Source organism: Melospiza melodia, chromosome 8, assembly GCF_035770615.1.
Source record: "Melospiza melodia melodia isolate bMelMel2 chromosome 8, bMelMel2.pri, whole genome shotgun sequence".
NCBI classification, from domain to species: Eukaryota; Metazoa; Chordata; class Aves; order Passeriformes; family Passerellidae; genus Melospiza; species Melospiza melodia.
In genome coordinates this window covers 31,009,516-31,033,893 of record NC_086201.1, presented here as the reverse complement: position 1 = coordinate 31,033,893, position 24,378 = coordinate 31,009,516, and the positions used below count along the sequence as shown (strand labels likewise).

The 24,378-nt window shown below is 39.6% G+C and overlaps 1 protein-coding gene across 5 annotated transcripts in view; it reads left to right on the top strand.

Annotated features, from left to right (window-relative positions):
- Positions 1 to 11,195: 11,195 nt before the first annotated feature.
- The window catches only part of GULP1 (GULP PTB domain containing engulfment adaptor 1), a 143,249-nt gene continuing 130,066 nt past the window's right edge, over positions 11,196 to 24,378 (top strand). For 4 of the 5 annotated variants that reach the window (XM_063162548.1, XM_063162549.1, XM_063162544.1 and 1 more), the window contains exon 1: positions 11,196 to 11,290. The gene's annotated coding sequence lies outside the window, so the exon portion shown is untranslated. The remainder of the gene's footprint in view (positions 11,291 to 24,378) is intronic. The other variant, XM_063162545.1, reaches the window with a different exon arrangement.

Below are 24,378 nucleotides of genomic sequence, written 5' to 3'. Positions count from 1 at the left end.
TTCAGAGCCCCCTCCACTCTCTATTTTTGTGTAAGTACTTTGATAAAATTCCTTTCTATCCACCCTAAGCTTGTGGATGAGTGTTTGCTAGACTGCATTTCTTGCTGGCAGTGTTATTTTAATCTTTTGCTGTCAGCTGTACAAGAGGCTTCCTTTACCCCACTTGCTGGCATATGGCATAACCAGATTTCAGGCTGCAAGGGCGCAGTCAGACATGGCAACAAGTGGCTGAAAGAAAAGGAGATTTCTGCTCCAATTTCAACAGGAGCAAGGATTTTGATTTGTGTTGCTTTTATGCTTATTGCTTCCTCAGTTCTGGATATATTTTTGCAGTTTCAGTTTGAGTTGAAAAATCCCAAATACCTACGTGAGTTAACTCTTGGATTAATCTGGCTAGTTAACTCTTGCTGTACTTTCACAGAACTGTGAAGTTATATACAAAAAATTCTATCAGTTCTTATATTAATTTGCATTTAATATGACAAAGAGATTTATCATTAAAGTCCCACAGTTTTCTTTGGAACTTTATCTCTTTGGAGATGCTGAATCATTCTTTTGAAGTGAGTGTATGCTTGCTAGATTTCAAATAAGATAATAAAGAATGTTAAAATTTGCTTTAAATATATAATTTAAATGCTGTGAGTTCGCTAACATAAGTATGACTGACGTGGGTGTACACTGAGAAACAGTATTTCTAAGAAGAAAAGAACTAATTAAATCCTCCAAAATGTCACATTCATGATTAGAAAAGATTTTTGTTTGAAAAGAACAAAGGTAGAAAGTGAGCTGTTCATAGCTGAATTTATGGTTTTAAAACTAAAAATAATAACTTTAGAAACCTTGTCCCCCTCATTCAAATAGCTAACTTTTATCATTGACTTTGCAGCTAATACCAAGAAATTTGTTCATTTGCATTTCATGTAGAGAAGCCAACCCTGCATTCCTTAGGCATCTGTTTAAACAAAGGGTGATACCAGATCAAGGGCAAAGCTAAAACTGGAGTAATTTGCTTTACATGGAAGAGGTAAATAAATATCCCACTGTACTATGTCATTGCAACATATGACTCCTGTCAACCTACAGCTGATTTAAACAGCTCCTGAAATCTTAATCTGTTTCTTGTCTCTTCCAGTTGCAGTTTGCTCTCTCTAGCTGTCCTAATCAGTCATTTTTAAGACCCTGCTCTCAAATAGGCCAGTTGAAAAAGAAAAAAATGAACCCTTGTACTTCTAAGGTGCTCCTTTTAACACAGAAAATTGTCAAGAGGCCACAAAAACAGCTCAGCAGAAGAAAAGGTGAGAAAGCAAGTTTTTAAGGGTGAATAACAGTCATCCTATAAAATGCTTTTTGCAATCAGTAATCATTCTAGGAATTGCATAGTTTTCTTTGATCCTTTGTGCATGCCTTAAATTTCAGCCAAGCAGCTTTTAATGGGGGAGTTTTTCTGGTTTTTGTTTCCTTGCAGTTCTCACATTAATACAGAGGAAATGTATCCACGTTGAATGTGTTTCAGTATTATTTACAATAACTAATCCCAAGCATGCAATACTCCCAGCTAATGAGCAATATAGATTAAAGGCAGATGTCTGCTGAAACCATGAATTTGGCATTCATCTCATAGCAACATTTAATCTGTGCTGTATGTTTGCTTCTTGGTATGTTGGTTGTCAAGTGGTTGCAGTTCTCTTGTGTTGTGGTTTAGTTTTTAAAAAAGGCCTCCATCTTGGAATTGCAGAATCAGAGAATATCCTGGGTTCAAACAGGTGCACAAGGATCACCAAAGTCCAGCTTCTGTCCCTGCACAGGATACCCCAAGAATGCCATCATTTACCTGAGACCATTGCCCAAAAGTTTCTGGAACTCTCTCAGGCATGGCTCTCTGATCACTTCCCTGGGGAACCTGTCCAGTGCCCAACCACCTTCTGGGTGAAGAACCTTTTACTAATATTCAATCTAAAACTCCCCTGCAATCTTGTGCCCTTCAGACACGTAGAAAAGTAAAACTAATCAGTGTTTTGTGCTTTTAGCAGAGAACACAAGGAGGTCTGATAGCCAGAAGCTGCTTGAGGCTGAAACTCAGCAGGAATTTGATTCTGTGTAAAATGGCAGGAGTGAGCTGGAAAGTTTAACTTCAGAACAAGTTGTGCTCTTCTTGCTGGTGCTTAAATTATATTGAGCATGTTTTAGACTTCTCCAGCAGACAGAGAAGCAGGTGCATGTGTCTCTACTTGGAACAAAGTGTTTCTGAGGAACAGTCAGCAATTGGTCTGATTAGTTGTCATCTAACCATGCAGGAGATGCTCTGGTGCTGAGATCTCTGAGCTCAGGTCTAGTCAGTGTCAGGTACTGGGAAGTTGGTTTGTGTTGTGCTGTGTGAACATGAGACAGAGGGGATTCCCAAGAAAACAAGATATCAGAAAGCACTAACCAAAGGCCAGTATTTCATGATTTCCAATAGAAGAATAAAAAGAAAATGGGTAAGAGAAAAACAACTTGTGACCAGAAACAAACTGAAGCAGAAATAACCAGCGCTGGTTTCAGCTGAACAATAAGCAAAACTAGAATATGAAAAGAAAAACAAACAACTTAGAGGCATTGACACAACAGGAATTATTTGGAATTATTTTAAGTTAGAGGCAGAAGCAGAAAGACAAATTATTAGAGGAAGCTAGGAGAAAAAACACTTTCAGGGAAGCTTATTTTGTCTGATGGCGTTGGTGAACAGGATTGTGCTGTCCTAGCAGACATGCTTTAGCTTTGTTAAGGTAGAGAAGAGATTGTAGTCGGATGGTAGGAGGTTTTTCGGGGGCATTGTTGCTTTGTGCTGTTAATATTGGCCATATACTACTCTAAAATTACTCGCCATATGGGTACATTAGTTTTTTTCTTGACTATCAAAAGCTGAAAGACTCCAAAATGAGAACAAAGGAAGATAAAATATTGTGCTGAATTGTCTGCTTTGTTTCTACAGCAAAGACATGATTTAGAAAAGTTGAGTGAAAGGGAGGAAAGGAGATTGATGGGTATTTTACTGTTTTGATGTTTTCTTTAGGAACTTTATTCCTAGTTTTCTGCTGAGGCTATCTTTTGCTTGGTGGAACAAATAGGTTGTTTACTTGCTTATTGACATGGGTGGGATTGGCTACCCAGAGGCAGGTATTTAAATGAGCAGTGAACAGCAGAGAGCCATTCCACCCACCTGTGTGGGAGTGTGAAAGCACATGTTTGTTACACAGCTCTAAGGATCAATTGCTGGGCTGATAGCAGGGACCATTAGCATGCAAAAATTAATTTATTCTCTCTGCTTTACCTAGCAAGAAGTGGGTGGATGGAAAAATACCTTGTCATTGCAGAAGGCTAATGACTGATTACTGATGTCATTATACAATCAAAGACAGATTTTTTTCCCTTCGTGTCCTTAGGTGAAGGGAGGCTAAAAGGTGCAGCACCCAGAACAGCACATCCCTCTTTTTTTTTGGATGGTTAAAATAGACAGCTCTGCTTTGCCCAGCCACACATTTTACTGGCATAGTTCTGTGACCTGTTTGCTCTTTATTCAACAGATAAGCACCCATGACTTTTTTGAAAGTAATGCAATAATAACATGAAGCTTTACAAATTAGAACAGTTATTGCTTTCAAAGGGGTGCTTAGACTCCACTCTGAGGTGTGCTGAATGTTAAATAGTCACTAGGGGGATGTAGGAGTTCTGCGTGGAAGTTGGGTTCATCTTGAATGAGTTTTTATTGCAGCATTAAAATGTGATTGCTTCATCAAGAGCAATTTTTGAACTTTACCTGAAAATATTGCACTTCCTGTAATATAAACTTAAATACAACCTCCTTGGCATTTCTTTTGAAAGCTCAGCTGGGCTTTTTGCCTGAGCAGTTTCAGATTAGTTTTAAGCAATAGCTCTTTCAAATAGAGTCTCACATATGGCCCGAATTCTGGGACATGTTTACTCCTTTAACTTATTTTTTTTTAATAATGAAAAGCATCTGCAGATCATTATCATCAGCAAACCTTGCACTAAAATGCTAACTGCGCCTGGTGAAGAGAAGGCAGTTTTTAACCTCCACTGGATGGCACATGGATGGTACTGACAAGGGATTGCCTTGTCTGTTCCTGAAGGCAGGGGCATGAAAGACCACAGTGCAGGTCTGCAAGAATAACAATTCCAGCACAAACAACAGAGTTCAGCTCAGTACCAGTCAGAGATGAATTTGCAGGTATGTTGTAGGGTTCTCTGGATTGCACAAGTTCTTCACACTGTTAGCCTGTTTTATAGAATGCACTATTAATTTTTAGACAAGAGCTGAATTTTGCCTGCAACAAAAAAGTCCATTTATAATCTGCCAACAGGCTCAGCTGCTTTTCATTTAAAGCATAAAAAAGAAGGATTACTATTAAAGGAAAAACCCAGGAAATTTATGTGAGATACTTACCAAGAAAATGGAAAGAATGTATGGGTCTGAAATGGGTGGCAAAGAATAACACAAAGCTTTCATGGTCTGATAGCTATGGAAATGTGTGAATTTGTGCCCGGTGAAAGCAATGAAGACTTATGAATGTGTTCATAAATCACATGTATCAGTTATGAACAAAGGAATAATTCTGTTGTTCATTTCTCACTCCTGTAACTCACGAAGAACAGCTGAGAGCCTAGAGGGAAACATGGAGGTTGATTTAAATATCTGAGCAAGCCTGTTCCAAGTCTCTATTTGCAGATGCTAGCTCAGGGGCTTGCTTTCCTCTAAAAAGTTTGATGTTCTGTTCTCCTTGCTTGAAGGCACCTGTTTATGCTGGGAAGTTTATCCCAAAATCTGCAGGTAGAAATCTCAAACTCCAAAGTGATGCTGCTTCCTCATGTTTTCTACCTAAAAATACAAATTCATTGTCTGAAATTTACTGAGGATTCTTAGATTGCATCACCACTGGAAGAGACTAATGGCACTCTCTCTTTCTAGACAGGTATATTCCAAACAGAGAGCACACTTAAAAATATTTACAGTGCTAAACTTCTGTGAGTAACATGTTTTCTGTAAAAAATAAGAAAGCAAGAAATGTCATGATTTTGGCTTGTATTTATGAACAATGATGAGAGCAGTGGGTTAAAAAATGATGGTACAGCTGACTACAAAGGAAGCAGGTTCATTTCTGCAGCACACAAATAATGTTGATAATTCATTACCCTCCAAACTTTCAGCTACAAGGTCGTTCTAATCGGATGTTTATCCTTTTTCCTACAGATCACAAATGTGGTGTGTATCAGGGCTTTATTTCGTTTTGCAGTGTTAGGTTCTTTGTTGCAGTATTAGTCCCACGCTGCCTTCAGCTTTAATGTGGTTCCCCGTGCCTTTTAAAAGTATTACCAAATTTATGTTCTTGTAACTTTTCAGTTATACGTGAAAAGTAACCCAAGGGTTTTTAATGTGCACATTAAATGCATGCAGCACTTCTACTGTCCATCACCAAGGCTGTGATTTGTACCTAATGTGAATGAGTAAACTCAGCCTTAACTTCTTGTGCATCTACATCCAGTCTTCAGTAAAGGAGTATGCAGTAAATGAAGTATTACACAAGAAAAAGAAAGGGAAATTTGGATTATGACACACATATATAAAATATTGATTTGGTCCTAATGAAAAGTCTCAAATAATGCTCATGTTTTGTGAGGCCTTGCCTAGACTATTTTACTAAACCTTGAAGATTTCACTTTCCAATTTACCTGTTGGAAGGTGCTGTAGTGTTTATGTCAGGGGCTTAGAAATTCTTCCAGATCTCCTTCCAACATTCTGCCAATTAGAAGGCATGAAAGCAAAGGCTTTCTATTTCAAGGTTGTGCTCTTGTATAAATATTTCATTAATATATTGCTCTCTTTGAATTCCACAGGAAAAATCATTGTAAGTTTTGTGGGAGCTAACTTGAAGTTTTTCTTTGGTTTGCACCAACTTAGTAAATTTTTGTTGCACTTTTTTTCAAATACCAGAAATGTTTCAAAAAACTTAGCTCCATGTGCAGTGTAGAGAAGAGTAATTGTTTCTTTGATTCTTTCTGTCATAAGCTAGTGGTATGGTTATTGTTTTAGACCTCCTTAGTGTTCTAGGTTTTTGTCATAGACTAAGCAATTTAGACCATTCAGGTATTTTCAGAAGTAGATGTTCTACCACAATTCAAAGGATGACTGGCTAAGAAAAAAAATCTAAAAAAAACAAAATAAGCATTTCCTACTCTTGTTCTGTGCAAGGAATACTATATTTTTCCCTTTAGTTTTTAATAAAAATTCTCTATTGCTTCTTCCTTTTCTCTAAACTTTAGAATGAAGTGCCCCTTTGTTTCTCTTGGCTTTTTGATGGGAGGTTTATAACCAGCATTAGTCTGTGAAAAGTTCTACATAGAATATTGCTTTTCTATTTTAGCAATATTTTGTAAGGTTGACTAGAATAGTTTTAATGTCACATACTCCCAGAAAAAGCTTCAGGGAAACAGAGTCTGACAGCCTTTGGGATGAAAACTCTAGCAGCTGTGACATAAAGGACCTTCTTCATATATCTTGTTATTACACAGTGATAACCAGCTCAGGTTTGCAATGAGCAACAGTAAATCAGTCACCACCACCTGCACTTGAGCATTGTCAGCAGCTTGTTTTTCTCATCCGTTTGCTACTGGTTTCCTCAGGCCCTGAATGGGCTCTAACAACTCAATAGTTAAGACATCTGGTTAAAATTGTATAGCCTATGGCACCTACCAAATCAAAGTAATGTAATAGTTCTTTCTGCTCTTAAAGTTTTACAAAATGGAGAAAAAAGAGTAAGAGCATAACAAGCAGAAAAACTATCAAATAGCTGGCGAGAGTCTTTTAATAAATGGGAACATAAGAGGAGCACAAGAAATAGTGTGGTTTTGAGTGAATAACTCTTGACATCTTTGAAACATGATTACATTCCCAGTTAATAAAGCTAGACCAGACATCTACTCATGTTTTCCCTCTTTCCTAACTGTCTCCATATCATATCTTCTAATTTATAAGATTAAATTTATAAGCCTCTGTCATTAATCCTCTCCCAAAAGATGTTTTTATTTTGAAAAATCCAAGTGAAAGTTCAGGTAATATGGTGCTATACAGCTGCCTTAAAGAGATGAGCAGACACCCAAGCACATAACAAGGTAAGTCTATAGAAAGGAAAATAATTGGCAGGCTACTCAGGTCCTTCTGGCCTTTGCCATCTGTGATGCCTAAAATGATCATAGTGCTAATGATGTCCTTCCCTTTGCTGAAATAGAGGCTTTCTGCTGTTGTTCTTCTAGTCTAAGGTCATTAGGATGAATGTTGTGATATCTGTTTACAATGTGGAATTTACAGTTCTTTTGGCAAAGTGAGGAAAACTTTAAATGGGGATGTAGATTGTACTACCATAACATTAAAGGAGCTAGAAGTTAAATAGAAAATTGGCAATAGCTTCTCTGGTATTGTTTCTTCATAAGAAGGACTGAACAGGAGTTGTTTTGCTTTCTTGTTTCATGTCCTTGCAGAGTCATGTTAAGTAGCTTTTGGTCTATGAGAGGTGAGACAGGACCCAGAAGGGTGCAGAAACTTCTCAGGTTGTGTGATTGGAGCAGTTTTTTAATCTCTGTTTTCTCTAGTAACTATTTTCTGGCAAATCAGTCCAAGTGGTTGTAGGCACACAGTTTGTGGTGGTTGGGAGTGAGACTGAGCCTCATCCCCAATGGGCACAGCCGTGAGCAGCACTGACAGCAACGAGCCATGGAGTGCCCAGGGGCACTGACCAACACCACAGGGAACAGAGGGCACAGGGGTGCAATGCATGTATGATATGGATATAAAAGGTTGGGCTGAAGAACAAGAAGGGCAGGTGCTTGCAGCCTTCTGAAGTGGTAAGGTGTTACTCTGTGTGGGTTGAAGCTTTGAAATTGTGTGGTGATGTTCTGTGTATGGTGGCTGTCGTGACTGCAGCATGTGCTGTGGCAAGAGATTGGTGTTTTTCCTTTGATATTGACATAGCTACAGGTCTAAAAGGCTTCTGATTGTGCTGCTTTAGCTTGTCCTCTATGATGTCCACCCAGTCATCACCATCTGTTTACATGACTGATGTTTACAGTCTCAGAAGAATAACAAAACCAGACCATTCATGTAGGAGCCAGGGTGCAAGCCTGAAATGGAGAGGGACATTTCATAAGGGCACACAGTGATAGGACAAAGGGGTATGGCTCCCAGCTGAAAGGGGCAGATTAAATATGAGGAGGAAATTCTGAGGCTTCTGAGACACTGGAATAGATTGCCCAGAGAAGCTGTGGGTGCTGCAGCCCTGGAAGTGTTCGAGGCTGGTCTGGATGGGGCTTTGGGCACCCTGGCCTACTGAAAGGTCTCTGCTTTTGGCAGGGGATTGGAAACTGTTGTATGTGTTTCTGAAAGATTTTTCTTTGCTCTGAGTGTCCTCTTGTCATTTCCTGTGTGCATTTCTTGAGTCCTTTGCTCAACTTCTCTACAACAAGAGTGATAGTCTTGGTAATGACCTGCATTTGCCCTCTTGGATTGTGGGGGATCTAGACTGCTGAGCAAGGCAGGATTTGCTTCTTTTTGCTCTCTATCTTTTGCTTTATGGACCACACCAATTAAAAAACTAAGAGGAATAGGTATTAATGAGAGAGTTAAAATATTTTTCCTCTACTTTTCCTCTCAAATAATGTCCTTGTACCACCCTGGGGTTATCACTGTTGATGGAGGAAAAAACCAATCATAGAGGAAAGATGTCACATTTTCTTCTCTTTCCTTCAAATACTATGCAGCAAATTTAAGTTGAAAGTAGGTTTGCTCTACATTCCTTTTATTTAGGCATTTCAGTACAGATTATGTCAAAAATATAGCACAGAAGAACTAGAAAGCTCCCTATGTCCTGAGTATTTTTCTCTTGTGTTATAAAATGTCTCACTATCTTTAAAAAAAAATTGGCATGCAGAAGCGATTTTGAAAAATGTCCTTTCCTGACTAATATATTCTATACATGTATTTTTATTGCATTTGAAATGGTATAACTTGATTTTAGAAAAAATATACCCTGACTTCATCAAGCATATTTGACTTCAGAATATGTTAAACAGTAAGTAAAAAAACCCATTACTGCATAAAAACTTATTTTTAGCTTCCTCTGGTGTAAAATCTGCTATAGTACCAGAAAAAAAAATTAAGTGCCCCTAATTTTACTTGCTTTCTGCATCACCTTTGAAAAACTCATAGTGTGTATTTCAATAGCCAAAATGTTTTCTCTATGTCTAGAGTGTGCTCTGCTTTGCAGATGACAGCTGAGGTTGTCTAATCAAACTCAAATTGGTACACTTACTGAACAAGGCTGAGCACTTGTTTATGATCTGAACCAAAGAGCTGCTTTGGATGTATGTTGTGGAATGCCAAATGGATAAAGATGCTTCCTGACACTGAGATGAACTGCAGTTCTGCCTAAGGAAGCACTGCATGAACTGCCTTGTTGCTTTAAAAACCAACCACACAAACATGAAAAACGAGCAATTGAAGCCTAAATTGTTTTATCACAAACTTTGAAACTTATACTAGATGAGCTTGTGTCTGTATCTTTGAGAAACTCTAAAAAAATAACGTTCTGGATAGCAGCTGAGTTTTACTTTTCTTCAATGATTTCATACAATTCCTAGATTATCTCTCTTCCCATCCTCCCTGTCACTGTTTTTGACAGGGACAAGTGGCTGAGGAGATGCATGCAATGCAGTTGTCAGCTGCAACCAGATGCTGCAGAAAGGTGTAAGGGAATAGCTGTCAGTAACAACAACATTCAAAAAAGTTTATTTCTGATGGTGGCTCATGCATTATCTGTGAATGAGATGTGTTTTGCTCAGATTCTCCTTCAACTTTCTTAATATTGCTGTAGTCAGGTTTAGTAGTTTTCTTGTTTAGTTTTTTTTTCCCACCTAAACCTATTTAAGGTTTAGTATATAAAAACAGTAGCAGCAAATAATTCCTGGATTAGATGTTATTTGGAATTTAAAGTTCATACAATTTCCCCAAGTGTTTTCCATTTTTCTTCTTTCTCAGAACTCATTTTATATTCATGTTTTGGAATTTAGCTTGTTAGCTCCCTAGTAAAGTCTACAAATAACTCTAAAACAATGTGAAAAGTTTGTATTTGTTTCCTTTAGTTGAGAGACTAAACTGATGGTAAATTTCAGTCATTTTCTTACGTCTAGAGCAGAAAAACTACTAATTTACCTGGGTTTTGTGTACCTATTTTGGAGTTTGATTGGTTTTGGTTTTTATTTTAATCATGAATGGAAAAGGCAGTCACACTAATTAAATTTTTGCATATTTCATATTTATGCATGTAATTATCCAGAGCTTACTGATTTAAAAAGCTGCCTGCTCCTGACTTCTACTCTTCACGGGTTTTTTTCTGTCGTGAAACTTTTCACTCTGGACCATAAATTGCAACCCTGAACTGTTTTCCATCTTGTCTTTAAAACAAGAGTACACCTGCTGCAGACAAAACGCCTTTGCTTTGGTTTCAGTGACATGTTTTGTTCTGCTCTCTAAATGGCCATTCTCGAGGTTTGTCTAGTGATTAATGCAAAATGAAAGGCATCTTTCATGTGCTGTTAAGGAAAAACAATCAGGGAGGAATAATAGATGAGTTTCCTGCCTTTCCACAGGCACTACATGCCTTATTATTGGCAGAAGCCCACCAGGAAAAAAAGAAATATGGCAGACATGAATTCCTTGCCTTTGAGCAGGAAATGCTTTGTCCTTAACTTGCACATACCATGACTGTCATAAGAATGTATTTGGTGTTACGCTGTTGTGGTGTTTCTGAAGCACGTTTTAACGAGGAGTGCGTGCTGCAGACGTTCTCCGAAGTGTGATGCTGTTGGGTACATGTGATCTGTACCCAACAAGATTCATTGCAGCTTTAACCGAGACCAGTGCGAGCGTGTCTATATCTTTTCTTTAGGAGAAGCCTCCTTGAGGAGCGCAGTTACCAAACCGCGCTCCTCACTTTCTCAGCTGCCGCCTGCTCCTCACGCCTGCCCTCGCTGCCGCCGCGCTGCCCGGCAGGCGCAGGGAGGCAGGGGGAGCCCGGGAGCAGCGGCGGCGGCCCGGCCCGGCCCGGCGGCAGGCGGGGTCCGTGCCCGCCCGCCCGCGCTGACGTCAGGAAACTTTCGGGGCGGCCGTGGCCGGAGCGAGCGGCGCGGAGAGGCGGCGGGACGGGCACGGGCGGCTCCATCCCCGGCGGCTCCATCCCGGCAGGTACGCGGGGCCCGCGCCGGGGCTGCCCCTGCCCCGCGGTGCGCGGAGGGGGGCACGGGGTCTGTGCGAGGAGCGCCTGTTGATCGCCGCGGCAGCGCTGCCCCGGGCTCCGCCGCCCCGCTCTGCCGCGGGCGCGCAACTTGGCAGGGGCGGCTGCTGGGGCAGCTCCTCTCCCCGCGGGTCCCGCCTCACCTGCGGGGCCGCCGGCAGCGGCTGCTCCCAGCCCGGCGCCCGCACGGGCAGGGCTTGGTGAATTCCAAGTAGCTGCGAATAATGCGCTGCCTTTCATTCGGCGTTGGGGTTTTTGCCCGTTGTAAGTACAGTAAAGCCTTTATCCGAGAGGAGGTTTTGTTTTCCTCGGGAGGCTCCGCCGTGGCAGCCGGGCTCGCCGCTGGGGCTGCTGAGCGCTCAGTTGTTGTACAAGGGAGGATCTTCGGCTCGTAACCAAACCCAAACCACCGAGATAATTTTAACTCCGCGTGTGTCGGGAGGGTGGAGTGCTGGAGGAGTTGGCTCGATCGTCATGCGAATTGAGAGAAGTCTGAGCAAGGACTGCGTCTCTGCCTTGGAGTTGGGATGGAGATTCAGGGAGAAATTCTCAGCTTGAGAGGCTCTGAAAGTTGTATGACAATTAGAGGAACGTGTAAAAGTGTATTGTTCATTTAATTTCACTGTCCTCATTTATTAGGGGGCACTGAGAGCCAGTCAAAGACCCGTAAAGGTTAATTGTATTCTTCATACAAAGGAATTGGCTCCCTTCCGAAGAAATAGAGTTCTGGGGTCTTTTTTTTGAACTTGAGACACTTATTAGATTTCTAATTCAAATAGCATGCAACTTTTAAACTTTCCAGTTCCTACAGATCCATTGCAGTTACAAGTTCTTAAAACGTCATCTTTATGGAAAGAAGTTATCACAACTAAAAAGATGCTACCCCCCCCCCCCCCCCCCATAAACTGGAAAACAAGGCATACGTGAAGGTGATTATGAAGGTGCTTTGAATGTGCCGAGATTCACGTAAAATATTATAGCAATGTATTTAGTTTATGCAGTATAAATAAGCATCTGTATTTGTGAGTTATGTGAATACTTCTCCTTTTAGAAGTAATTTTCCATTATTTTCTTCTCCTGTATGTTAGATGAACGTGTAACGTGAGTGGTACCTTTCAGTTGTTGTAGGGTTAAGCAGTACTTCAGAGCTACTTAAGGTGTTAATCAAAATAAGACAAAACAATTCACCAGAGAGGAAAATATAGTTTTGAAGGTCAAGCTTCTATTTTTATGGTCATTTCAGAATGAACAGTAAGTTTTGCCTCTTAGTTGTAGATTTATTTGGTCGATTTGTCATGCAGTACTATGTCAGGTACAACTTCAAATATTTGGAGATTATCCACTTGAACTTAGAAACAACAGACCGGGGGGAAAATAATTCCATGGTTATTAGGCATACATACACTTTCCTGGGATGTGTTTTAAGTGTATGAATGTGTTAGTGATTACTGATCTCATTAAAGGCATATGTTTACATGAATGCCTTGGATAAAAAGTGATTTAGGGATTAAAAGCCGGGTGTTATGGCACAGTGCTGAAGGATGCAAGGGAGAACTTTGGTTAATACTTTGAGCAGAGCTACAGTGGGAGGAATATCAATGAAAGGGGGCTGGAAATAAGCAGAAGCAAATACAACTCTGGTTGCCTGAGAAGTTAGGATGACGTGATTGGGTGTGCCTTGTGAGTGATGAGTAAAGAAATTAAAATTATTGCAACAGTGAACTGTGATACAATGTTCTGTATAAAGCATTTTAAGTCTCATAGGAAATCTCCTGCTACTGGAGGACCAGCAAGGAGGAAGATGTAGCTAACAGGAGTGAAAACAAGAGGGGATGTTATACAAACTACTGGTTCGTACTGCTTCCTTAGTCTTTGGAGGTAACTTTGTAACCTTTTTGAGGGTTTTTCTACTGTTCGAAGATCATGCATCTATTGTTCTGCAAAGCACTCACCTGATGTGCCATTTCAGAATTTCCTTTACAAGGTCACTTTCATTTGCTAGTCTATTGCATGTAGACAAGGTGAAATTTGGTAGTTCAGTAGCAGTTTGTAAACATTCTTTGTAATGTACAATGTTTGGAAACATTGCTGGATGCTCTACAAGTCATCATCAGGAGACTTGTGTGAAGCACTTGAGAGGTTTAATACAATAAACTGGAATTTGTATTATAATTATGGAATTAGTTTTTCCTCTTGAGATAATCCCTCAAGAGTGTACTGCTTGAACATGTCATAAGAACATAATTAGAACTACCAGCTGAATTAATTAAAGGGCAGCTTCAGCTTGAACTGGGGAACATATAGCTTGAAAGAGAACAGAGGGGGAAACTACTATATCACTAAATTTTGGTCATACATGGTATAGCTTGTGTCAGGATTCTAATTCTGTAGGTTTTGTTTTTTTTTTTCAAGGTAACAAGTAGAACACTGAGAGCTGAAAAGTCCACCAGGTTCTGTTCAGAAAAAACTGCAGGTCCCTTAGACTTGTTAGTTATTGTCAATGGAATGCATGGCAGAAGTTGAGTCTGTGTTCCAAGTACATCAGCTTCTGAGACAGGGCAAAAAAATCATTAGTTCATGACTTCCTAGAGTTGTTGCACAAGAATATGCTAATTGGGCAGAAGTAAACATTCTCCCCGCCGCCTTTTTTGCCTTACTGTAATCTGATTTTTGAAGGGATAAGCTCCTTTAGAGACTCGGGTTGTAATCCAGAAAAGAGCGAACAATACTGCCCCTGTTAGAACACACAGTGCCTCTGCATAGCTAACAATGTTCTCTTTGGTTCTCTTACCTGCAGAATGTAGCTGTGCATGCAGATGTATCTGTCAATATCTTTGGAAGTAATTTCCTTCTTGCTATCTCTTGAATCCCTGAGATCAGAATGTTGGCTTTGTTCATGCAGATAGCTTTGCTACCTCACTGCCAGTGCTCCCCTGAACATTCCCTGTGACTTAAATGCTTAATCAAGCTGTTCTGTGCCTTTGCTGTTGTGGGACGGCCAACTACTGCCACTGAATGTGTAGCCTTGATCTGGGTTTACAGTCTCAGCCTGTGCTGGTTAGGGCTGGGAGGAAGAAGGAGGTAGGATTACTCCATTTTCTTTATTTTGTGTTCTGTCCCTTGAGGACAGTAGTGTCATCACTGCTCACCCTTTCAGTCTCAGGTATGTGGCTGTGGACCTTGCCTGTGCCACTCTGTTTGTCCAGGGGCACTGCAAAGACTCTGGGGATGGTCAGTAGTAGCTGTTAAGTCTAAAAAAATCTTTTTTCTTAAGCATTTTCATGCACTTAAATGCATTTTTAACCTAGGCTGCAGCTCCACTGCTTGTAACAAGCAGACAGTGCTCCCTTAAGGACCCCCTTGCTGTATGGTTTCACAGAACGTTTGTTACACTAAACTGAACATCAAGAGTCCAAAGTGAAGTTACCACAGATTGCATCCAGGATCCCAACAGAGAGTTTATCCAGCTGTAAACACATCATGAATTCCCAGGAAAGCATTTCCACTTTCATTCCTCCTCGCTTCTGCCAGTTTAAGCAGATGTTCTTATCACCAGGCTAAGAGGGTGCTCCGAGTTGAAATATGATTGTTTTATCAGGCTGAAGTGACTTACTTTTCTGATGTGTAATTACATAGCAGCAAAGACAGAGAGTATGTAGGATTTTGTAGCTGAAGGAAACAAACATTTGTAGAACAGACAACACCTGGGTTTCTGACAGCCATCTATGTGGTTTTCACTGAAGCAAGAAGCAGAACTCAGGCTGTAACACCTACGGTTTGACAGAGGCTGCTTGATAATTTGTCAAAAAGTACGGGAAAGCCTCTTAGATTAAGGCACTGAATGTCTTTAACTTCGGCAATATTTTTTTCTGTTTTGAAGGGCAGCCATTAAGAAAGTCTGTAATTTTAATTCCAGAGTGTGGCATATTCATCTTATTAGTATATAATCACTTGGTTATTACTGCATTTATTTTATATTGCACCCTAAGCTTGCATACTCTGGTTTTATTCTGAGAACTGAGCTGTGTTTTCTCCATTTACTATATCACTTGGAGTTGTAAAGCTTCAGCTACATCTGTGCAGCCAAATGTTTTTCTGTGTATTCTGTCAACAATACCTGATCAGCATCCTTGCCTTGCAATGGTGTGCACAAGTGTAAATTGATAAACAATTCTCTTAATAATGTGCTGGCTGGAGACTGCAGCTGGCTCTGTTGATAGAGTTAAAGTGGTTTTTTTTTTTGTTTTTTTGTTGTCACCAGAAATTAGAACTATAATCTGTGGTAATTCTGGTTATTCCTGTGCTGCAGAGATATCCTGAGCAATGCAAGTAAATAACATTTCTATGTTGGAAAATTTGTGAATTCTAGGGCAAATCTTTTGCTACTCAGAAGTGTGTGGTGGCTGTTTCTAGATTTTTTTTATTGCTTTGTGGAGAAGGGTATGTGGATACTCCAGTATTTGGGAATAGATATGGGTGCAGAAGCCTAATCTCTTCAATCTTCTCATCATTCCCAAAATAACATGAAAGCTGTAAAAATGCACGAAAATTCCTCCTCATTCTTTTCAGATAGAATGGAATAGTTTTTTGAGGAGTTGAGTTCTCTGGAACATTTTAAGGTCTTTATTGTGATTTTTTTTTTTTTTTTTCAATTCTTCCTCTGGTCTCTCCATCCCCTTAGTTTTAATGGGGAAAATTCTGACCAAAGGCAAAATGCAGCAGTACCACAATGGGCAAATCAGGATCCTGACCTAGTACCTGTCGCGGCATTTAATACTCTTTTCTGTTTCCATTTTTCTTCTTTTACATGCAGATATCCTATCTTCAGTTCCTTCTAGGCAGAGTGGAACATTAGGCACTTAAACATTGTGCTTAAACTTTCCAGGTGATCTACTCTAAATCCCTATAGTCTTTAAAGGCTCTTTCAGAGATCTCAAGCAGTCTAGGCAAAATCAAAATTATTTTCCACTAGACAAAAAGCAGGGATGAGGTTGCTCCTGCTGTGGAGAAAGATGTTTGGAAGGGAGGTGGTTGCCCATTCTCCCCTGGGTCTTGCAGCTCTCCTTGTGGCAGGGGTCCCAGGGCAGAGCTGGGTTCTTCCCAGCTGCAGGCTGGGTCTGCTCAGCTTTGGCCAGTCTCTTCTGTGCTAGTGCTGGCAATTTATATCTGCTGCCCAGTGTAATTATTGGTTTTCCTGCACACCAAGGTACTCCTGATATTAATGAATTGTTTTTTTTTTTGTCGGATTGGGAGCTTTTATTTCAGGGTGTGTGTCTGTGTTTGCACATTTTTTAAAGAAGGTGTCTCTTGAAACAGCAGCATTTTTTTCTTAATCTGTTGTGAAATCTTCTGGAACATATCACTGAAGTGAGGTAATGAGCCTAGATAAAGGACTGTGTTCCCAGTAAAATAGATTATTTTTCCTGCAGTCACATCTCAAAATGTTGTTTGGAACAGCAATCATTTTTGCGTGCCAGTTACATTAGGAGTTGTTTAAGAGAGTTTCTTGTGTCCTTAAACCTATTTTTTTAATGTTTGTCCAGGACATCTTTCCAAATGCCTTGCTGTGCAGATATGTGCAGTCTCTAATGCCTTCTTCCTACACGCTGTGTGTTGGCAGCTCAGTGCATTCAAAGATCATGAGTCAGGTTCCCTAAAAAAAAAAAAACAAAATAGTAAAAATGATGAGGTTTAAAATACTAGTGTCCTTGTGAACACTTAGTATTGTTTTCCTTCTTTAAAGCTTTTTCTTTACACAGGCATGAAGACCTGAATTTTATTTTTTATTAAAAACATTTTACTTTTCATACAAACTCCCGGTTTTAGGACTTGGGTTTTCAAGAAGAAGTATCTTGTGAGGCTTGCCCTTCTGCTGAAAATTGCAGCTTTTCTTATAGCTTTTCTTTTTGTCTGTTTCCTGATTGATCAAGTGGTAGAACCATCATTTCCAAAGCAGTGGACACTTGGGATCAAAGCTAAAGGGTGATTTCATGTTGGGGGGTATTGTATGCCCAAGTCATGCCTGCTTTAGAGTAACTGTAGTTATGATTAATGTGTGCAGACTTGTTAAAGCAAAAGTGAGAGGTGAAGTGTGAATGATGCTGAATCTTTATTTGGGGTAGAAAATAGCAGTAGGGGACTGACGGTGTAGCCAGCAGAAAGTTTGAGACATTAACCCCCACTGTGGTGCCTCTTAATCTGTTTCACATGTGTAAGCTCTAAAGCAGAGCCTACTGTGGATTTGTAAACACAAAGGTCTTTAATGTCTACGATAAGGACAGTCTTTTTCTTGATTCAAGCAGCCTGAAAATTGCATTACTAATTTTGTAAGTTACATGTTGCATTAATATTCAATTTATTATGTTGTGCAAATGGGCTTAGGATGGAAGAAATACTTTTCCAACAACTTGTGCACCTGGAGCAATTACTAATACCCTAATCTAATACCCTAATCTTTCTGTGCCCTATAGTAATTGCTCTTAATTGTTTGCTTTTGCTGTGTTTTATGGTGTGAAACTCAGTATGTCAACACTGCTGAGCAGGTACATCAGTGTGTGTAATGCTAACACTCCTAAAAGAGAGAACTTCCAGGTTTCACCTGACTGGATGAAACAGCTCATGTGTAGCTACCAATGCAGTGCTTCTTACTTTTTCTTGTAAATCAGTTTGTAGCTGGTTTTTCTTGGTGAGGGGTTGGTTTTGTCTTTGCAGGGTGGTAAGATAAGAGAGGGGCCAATGCCTGTGGCTGGGAAAGGGACATGTAAAGTAACATTTTCTTACACAGCCATTTGAAACTGTTAAACTGCTAGTGGTTAAAATTCTTGTAAAATTGCTTGCGGGGCTCTCCGCTGCTAATTCTAATTGTTGTTCTTTTAAAAGCATATTAGGTTTCTTTGGAGACCAAAAGAACTCACCTAGGAGCATTCCAGCCTGTAAAAATGATTCTCCACCTTCCCTCCCATCCCACTGTGAGGGGAGCTCTGTTTCTGGTTTAGTCCCCACAGGTTTGGAATTGTACCTAAGAAATCAGCCAGTCTTGGAGAGGGCACTTGGGAAGTTCCCAGGCTAAGTTCTCTCAGGGCCTATTGCTTCTGTCGTGCAAGACAGCAGAATCTGCAAGTTATGATTTAACCTGGTCATACTGACTGGCAATCCCATGTGGTTGCAACAAGCACTCTGCCATTAACAGTAAATGTGATAATCTAGAAGAGCATATGAGCTATATATTGTTTTCTCTTTCACAACTAAGTACATGTCCCAGATGTCTTGGTTCCAATCCCCTTGCTTTATGGCTGAGGATATTGAATGCAGCTATTAAGCTGTTAGACTGGTTTTGTATTAGTAATTTTCTCTGGTATGTAGAGTAATTGCTGAATCCAAATCATTATCTGGCCTTTCAGCCATGCCACACTGAATGATGTGCTTGCATGGGTGATACCCCCAGCTATCAGTACAGGTATGTGGCTCTTTTTTTTTTACTGGTTTTCACTGGGCTGGCATGAGACAGCTGGTGGCCACTGCAAATCTGCCAATGTGGAAAGCTCAGAGCAAGCAGAGCCTACGTGGGTGTAGCAGTGATCTGTCAGGAGACTGAAGTGCAGTTGACAGCACTGTTGATTATTTCTCTTAGAAACAAGCAGGTGTTTGCCTGGCTTTGGTGCTGATTGGCAAGGCAAAAATGATTTAACTGCACAAGTGACAGTGCTGCTGCGAGGAAGGAGGATTTGTGTCACGGCAGGCAAGGATAGTGTGCTGTACTTCTGAGGAACTGCTTAAATGCCTGGTGTTCTGTATAGTGTTTATTTCTCCAAAAGTGGAAATGCTGGTTACTATCCACAGCAGTAGATGTAAAGTTGTCACTCTGCTTAGATTTTGGCTTTTGTTGTTGGGTTTTCTGAGGAGGAGAAGGTATGACTACTTACCAGTAATATGATGTCATGGCACCCTGTTTCATGTAGCTATCTAATCAAACTAGATTATTAAGAAATAAGATTATTCTATATGGACATTTATTATTAGATGGCAAACCTGGCATGTACATGCTAATACACATATTTGTTTCTTGTATAACTGATACCTGTCAGTCTTCTCTGTTTCCAAAATGTATGATTTGCACCATGAATTCTAAACCCAGCCACAGACTCATAAAAGACTGACATGCTTTAGTGAAAAGTTTGCAGTCTTAGTCTTCTTTTCCCAAGGTTGAATCTAATAGAATGAAGGATGTCTTAGGAGCAAATGTTATTTTTTTTGAAACTAGAATGCATTTACAAAATATCTTTATCTGAATTTATTCTCATATTAGTCTGTTTTGTCTTTTAAATTCTCAGATTTCATAAATAAAACAATGACATAGTCTTTATTTTTAAATCTCCATAGATAGAAATGTAATCACTATAAAAATACATGCAACATCATTTGTTTGTGTATTTCATTTGAAGCCAGATAAGAAAATTATGTAGCCCTAATAAAAAATAGAGGTGGTATTGTGTGGGTAAAGTGAATCACTTTCAAGTGCTCATGGATGAGGCTTTTGATGAAGTGCATCATGTGTAGCCTGTGTCAGCCAAGGTGATAATTTAAAATGGAGTAGAAAGCTGCTTCTTCTGGAGGCTCTGTCACAACAGAGGCCTTTTGGGGACGCTTTGTCTGATTCATATGCCTTTGTGTCCAGGTATCTTTGCTGACCACTGATCCACTGATATATTTCAGGATTTCCTCATCTGTGATACTTTTGGCTTGAGTCTTAAATTTATTTCAAATGCCACTCCTGGAAGAATCTGGGGTACTTCAAACAGAAGTGCAATATAAGAATGAACAGTCACCATCTAAGCCCTTGACATCCAGAATTCAGAGCCAAGTCATATTTTGATGACTTAAGGATATTGTACTTTATTATGTAGCATTTTTCTTACCATTCCTGGAGGATATCCTGAGTTTTTATAACTTAATGGCTTATGAAGAATTCCTAAATAAGACTTTCTCCTCCTTCCCATTTTGGAGTTGTGTTTCCTCTGAAGCATTGTTAGACTTGATTAGGATCTAGGAAATTTTTGAGTAATGAGTCAGAAAAATAAACAAAATCTGAGCAAGCAAAAGGTGGGGAATGGAAAAGACTTCTGGTTTAGATGAGTTTAAATCCTTTCAGCTCTAAATTAGAGGTATAGTTTCCCTCTCCTGCATGCACACCTTTTCTTTCCTTTTTCCATGTCCCTTTGCTCCTCTTGCCCTTGTACTCTCAGAAAACCCCAGGAGAAAAGTTTGTTGTGCCTTACTGGAATTACTTTATGGGTTATGGCCTATCTGTGGGATATATGTGCTTCTCTAAAAGGCCCTGAAGGGAAAGCTTTCAACTGTAACAAATCTGTCCTGTAAAGGAAGCAAAGCAGTAAATATGCTTATAGTTGTAAACACTAGTAATTCCACAGCAGTCCCTTATGTACCTCTTAGTCAGAAAATTATCTTTGTTGTGATTCTGTGTGCTTTTCAGTTTGGGATTTCAGGTTTTTTGACATTGAAATGAGCCATGATTAGAAGGTATGAAGAAATGGACCATAAAATAGATGTTTAGTGAAAGATAAGTAAAAGCATACTTGATGGGATTAGTGGAATATGTTTGAGATGTGTTATGTTGCTGGCATACCCGTGACTGCTTAACCACTGAAATAATCTGTTGCTATTTAATCCAAATAAATTTCATTTGCTAGGTCGTCTGGAAGTTACTGAATAAGTTGCTTAATTGCTTAGCCAAATGGCAGAGGGGAAAAAAAAAAAAAGTCAAACTACTGAGGAAATATGCCTTGACAGTAAAGAAAATAATAAAATGCTAAGGATCTCAGTTCTGAAGGAAATAAGTGGTTGGCTGGAAATAATTGCTTGAATATTTTGAATTCATTATGGTGAAATTTGCCAGATGCTTTTGAAGAATATTTATGTGTGTTATTTGCTGTTGTGTTTCTTGTGCTTGCTGCAAGGCATGTGTACTTCTGGCTAATTTGATCCTGTTTGTTTATGGTCTAAATATTTCTTTCCCCCCAGACAGCAGTATTCAATTGTGTATTATTTCAGCTGCTATTTGGGAAACGTGACACAAATATAAGTCTCAGACAGTGTTTGTCTAAGGTAGAATCAAGTGTTTTTCTTCTTAGCTGACAAACTTGGTGAAATCTTGACATGTCTTGACAGACTCCTGATATTTGTGTTTCACGATATATCAAGGAACATTTTACGTGCTAAGATCTTCAGGGAGATGTTGCAGCTCAGATAAATTTGTAGCATGTCTGGAGAAAGCAACTTATTAACTGTACTCTGAGCTTCTGACACCCTCGAAGTGTGAAGGGTGAGGAGAGTGTTTTCTGCTTGCTCCTATCTTGTCACTTATCTGGAAACATGTCAATTATTTGAGTCTGCCCTGGCATGTGGATATTAGGAAAACTGGTATACATGGCAAGGAACTGGCTAGTGTGAGGGCTGAAATGTAGGAAATTGCTTTGTGATTGGTCATTTTATGGTTATTAGTTCTGTTTTGTGTTCATGCAGGAATCCTGCTCATGTCTATGTGACTTCTCAGGGTGTCAAGATGTTCACCCTGCAGTTGTGGAAGTCATTTACAGTCAAATGATGCTCCTGAGATGTTGGTTGAAGCACTTCTGCATATGCTGCCATCCTTTTCCTGTCTAGTGCACCATTCTGTGGGTACTGGCTCAGGTGTTTTTGGTATGGGAACTGATCAAGTATGACCAGGAATTGGGATTAAGAGTAAGTTAATTTAGACATGTTGAGTCTGACTGTGGAGCAAGAGAGTAAAATGCAGTACAGATGCTTTTCCTAATGGACGTAAAACCCAGGCACTGGTTTGTCATGCATTGGTTTCCTCGGTGCTTGCAGTGCAGTTCTTTGCTTACCCAACCAGAACACATTTATCCACATGGACATGGTCTCTATCTGGCCTTCACTTCACTTTCGTGCTCTTCAAGGCACCCCACTTTAATAAGTGAGGACGAGCAGTGCTGTAGTGCAGCAAAGCAGAAACCTTGTTGTTGCTCTATCCAGTTTATTTATCTTTGTTATGAATTCAGGTTCCTACATGGTGTGTATTAGGAAGTTTTCTCTTTTTTTCCTGCTGAGCTCTATCAGAACAAAACAAACAGAAAAGCTTTTTACTTGGTTGTCACCTCTCTTCAAAAATGAGGAATGTATTGACTTTTGAATGTGCCAGAGTTCAGCTTATCTTTTAACTAATAACAGAAAAGAAACAGAAGTTGCAGCAAACAGTGTGGAGTCTTGTCCAGTAGCTGTTCCCCCCTGCTCACCCCATTTAAAATATGCTGTTGCTAAAGATAGAATTTTGCCTTTGAATCTCCACTTTTGTAAGGTTTATCATAGCGTGGAACAACCTGCCAGAACTTAATTGCCTTTTGGCAGATCTTTTTTCAGTTAATGGTGTTGCTGGTGCTGGAAGAGAGGAGGATTCAGGTGTTCAAGGGACTGATCTTGAAAAAGAAGACAGGCCTGTTAAACTGGACTTTTTGAGCTGGTCTTTAGTGGAATTGGGCTGCAGCAGAGTAGTCCTGTTTTTCCTTTTGCCTCTCTCCCTGGCAATGATTTTGGAACTTGTTGGAGTCCTCCAATAAAATTTTCACACATTTCACAAACTCTGATGAATTGTTAGAAAACAGAGATTGATGTCACTGTCCCTGTAGGAGACATGAAGCTGACTGGAGTATGATGTGGTTGAAACAATGAATTCTCACTCATTACTCAAATCTGCTGAGTTTTAGTGACAGTTACCTGTAATAAAGCCTCTGATAAAAAGCTGATTTTGTTTCTTGGTCATGAAAATTAATCCATTAAGCTCTATCATAATGGATGCAACCTTTCCAGCACTTTATTTTGGAGTGGCCTTATAGGTTCACAACATTGTGAAGTTTATTTTGAATTATTTATCATACTCATGCAGTTCAGTCATCTGTTATTTTTCTTCTATTTTCATCACATTTTAGCACTTTGTGTTTTCTTGTAACTTTTGCTTTAGCCCTCTTCACTCTGTTTTTTCAGTAGACAGTCTTTTACTCAGTTGTGCTTCAGCAGAATTGGCATGTCACACCCAATGTATGTGCAGTATACTTAACTTTCCTTGGTTTTTCCATGTTTCTTCAGTGTTCCAGATTTTTTGGCAGTGGCTTATCAATCAAATAGCTTACCTGTTTTTCTGTGGAATTCTCAGTTTGCTGTAGGTGGCCTCTATGCATTCCATATGCTCCCAGGTTCTGCAGCCAATTTTTCTTCTTACAAATATTCCTTCAGAAATCTGGACAGCTTTAAAGCTGCATAGTTTGGTTGTGTTCAGATGTCATTTCAATATTCTTGGTTCAGCAATGTTCTGAATGACCTCTGCCTCTATCTGCACAAGATTCAGACTTGCCACATCTTTTGTATTTATTTTTTGGAGGTTTTATGGCTTGGCATGCTTTGGTGCATTCAAATGAAACCAAAAACTAAAGGAGGAAATCTTGTGTGCTGCCTCTGTCTGTTCTCCCCTTGCAAGCAGCTATGTAGTAATGTCCATCGGGAGGCTTTGAAGGTTGCTCTTATTACATGAAAGAATTTTAGGATGTTGTTGTTCACTGGGTTGCTTCATCAGCTGTGCTTGTTTGATTTGTACCTTTTCTATACTGCAATTCTGCTGCTTTTTATTTGTTATTTTGTCCATGTTTGCAAGGTTTTTTTTTTTCTTATGATTCATTTCAATTGGATAAAATTTTAAAACATTGAATTTGGCTTTCATGTATTTTTCAGTTAGCTGTTTTAGCTGCCTTTTTTTTTTTTAAATATTCTCCATTATTCCTTTTATACCTCTAATTCTCTGCCACATTTTTGAAACTGAATGTGCATGTCCATCTGCATCTCCCAGTTCATTCACAGAAGTTAGTGATAACCTAATTGATGAAATCAAGACTTGGGAGTCTGAAAAAATACCTCCACATTTGTTCTTTGTGCCTGATCCCCGTCTGGAGTTGCTCAGGAGGAAACAAGGAAT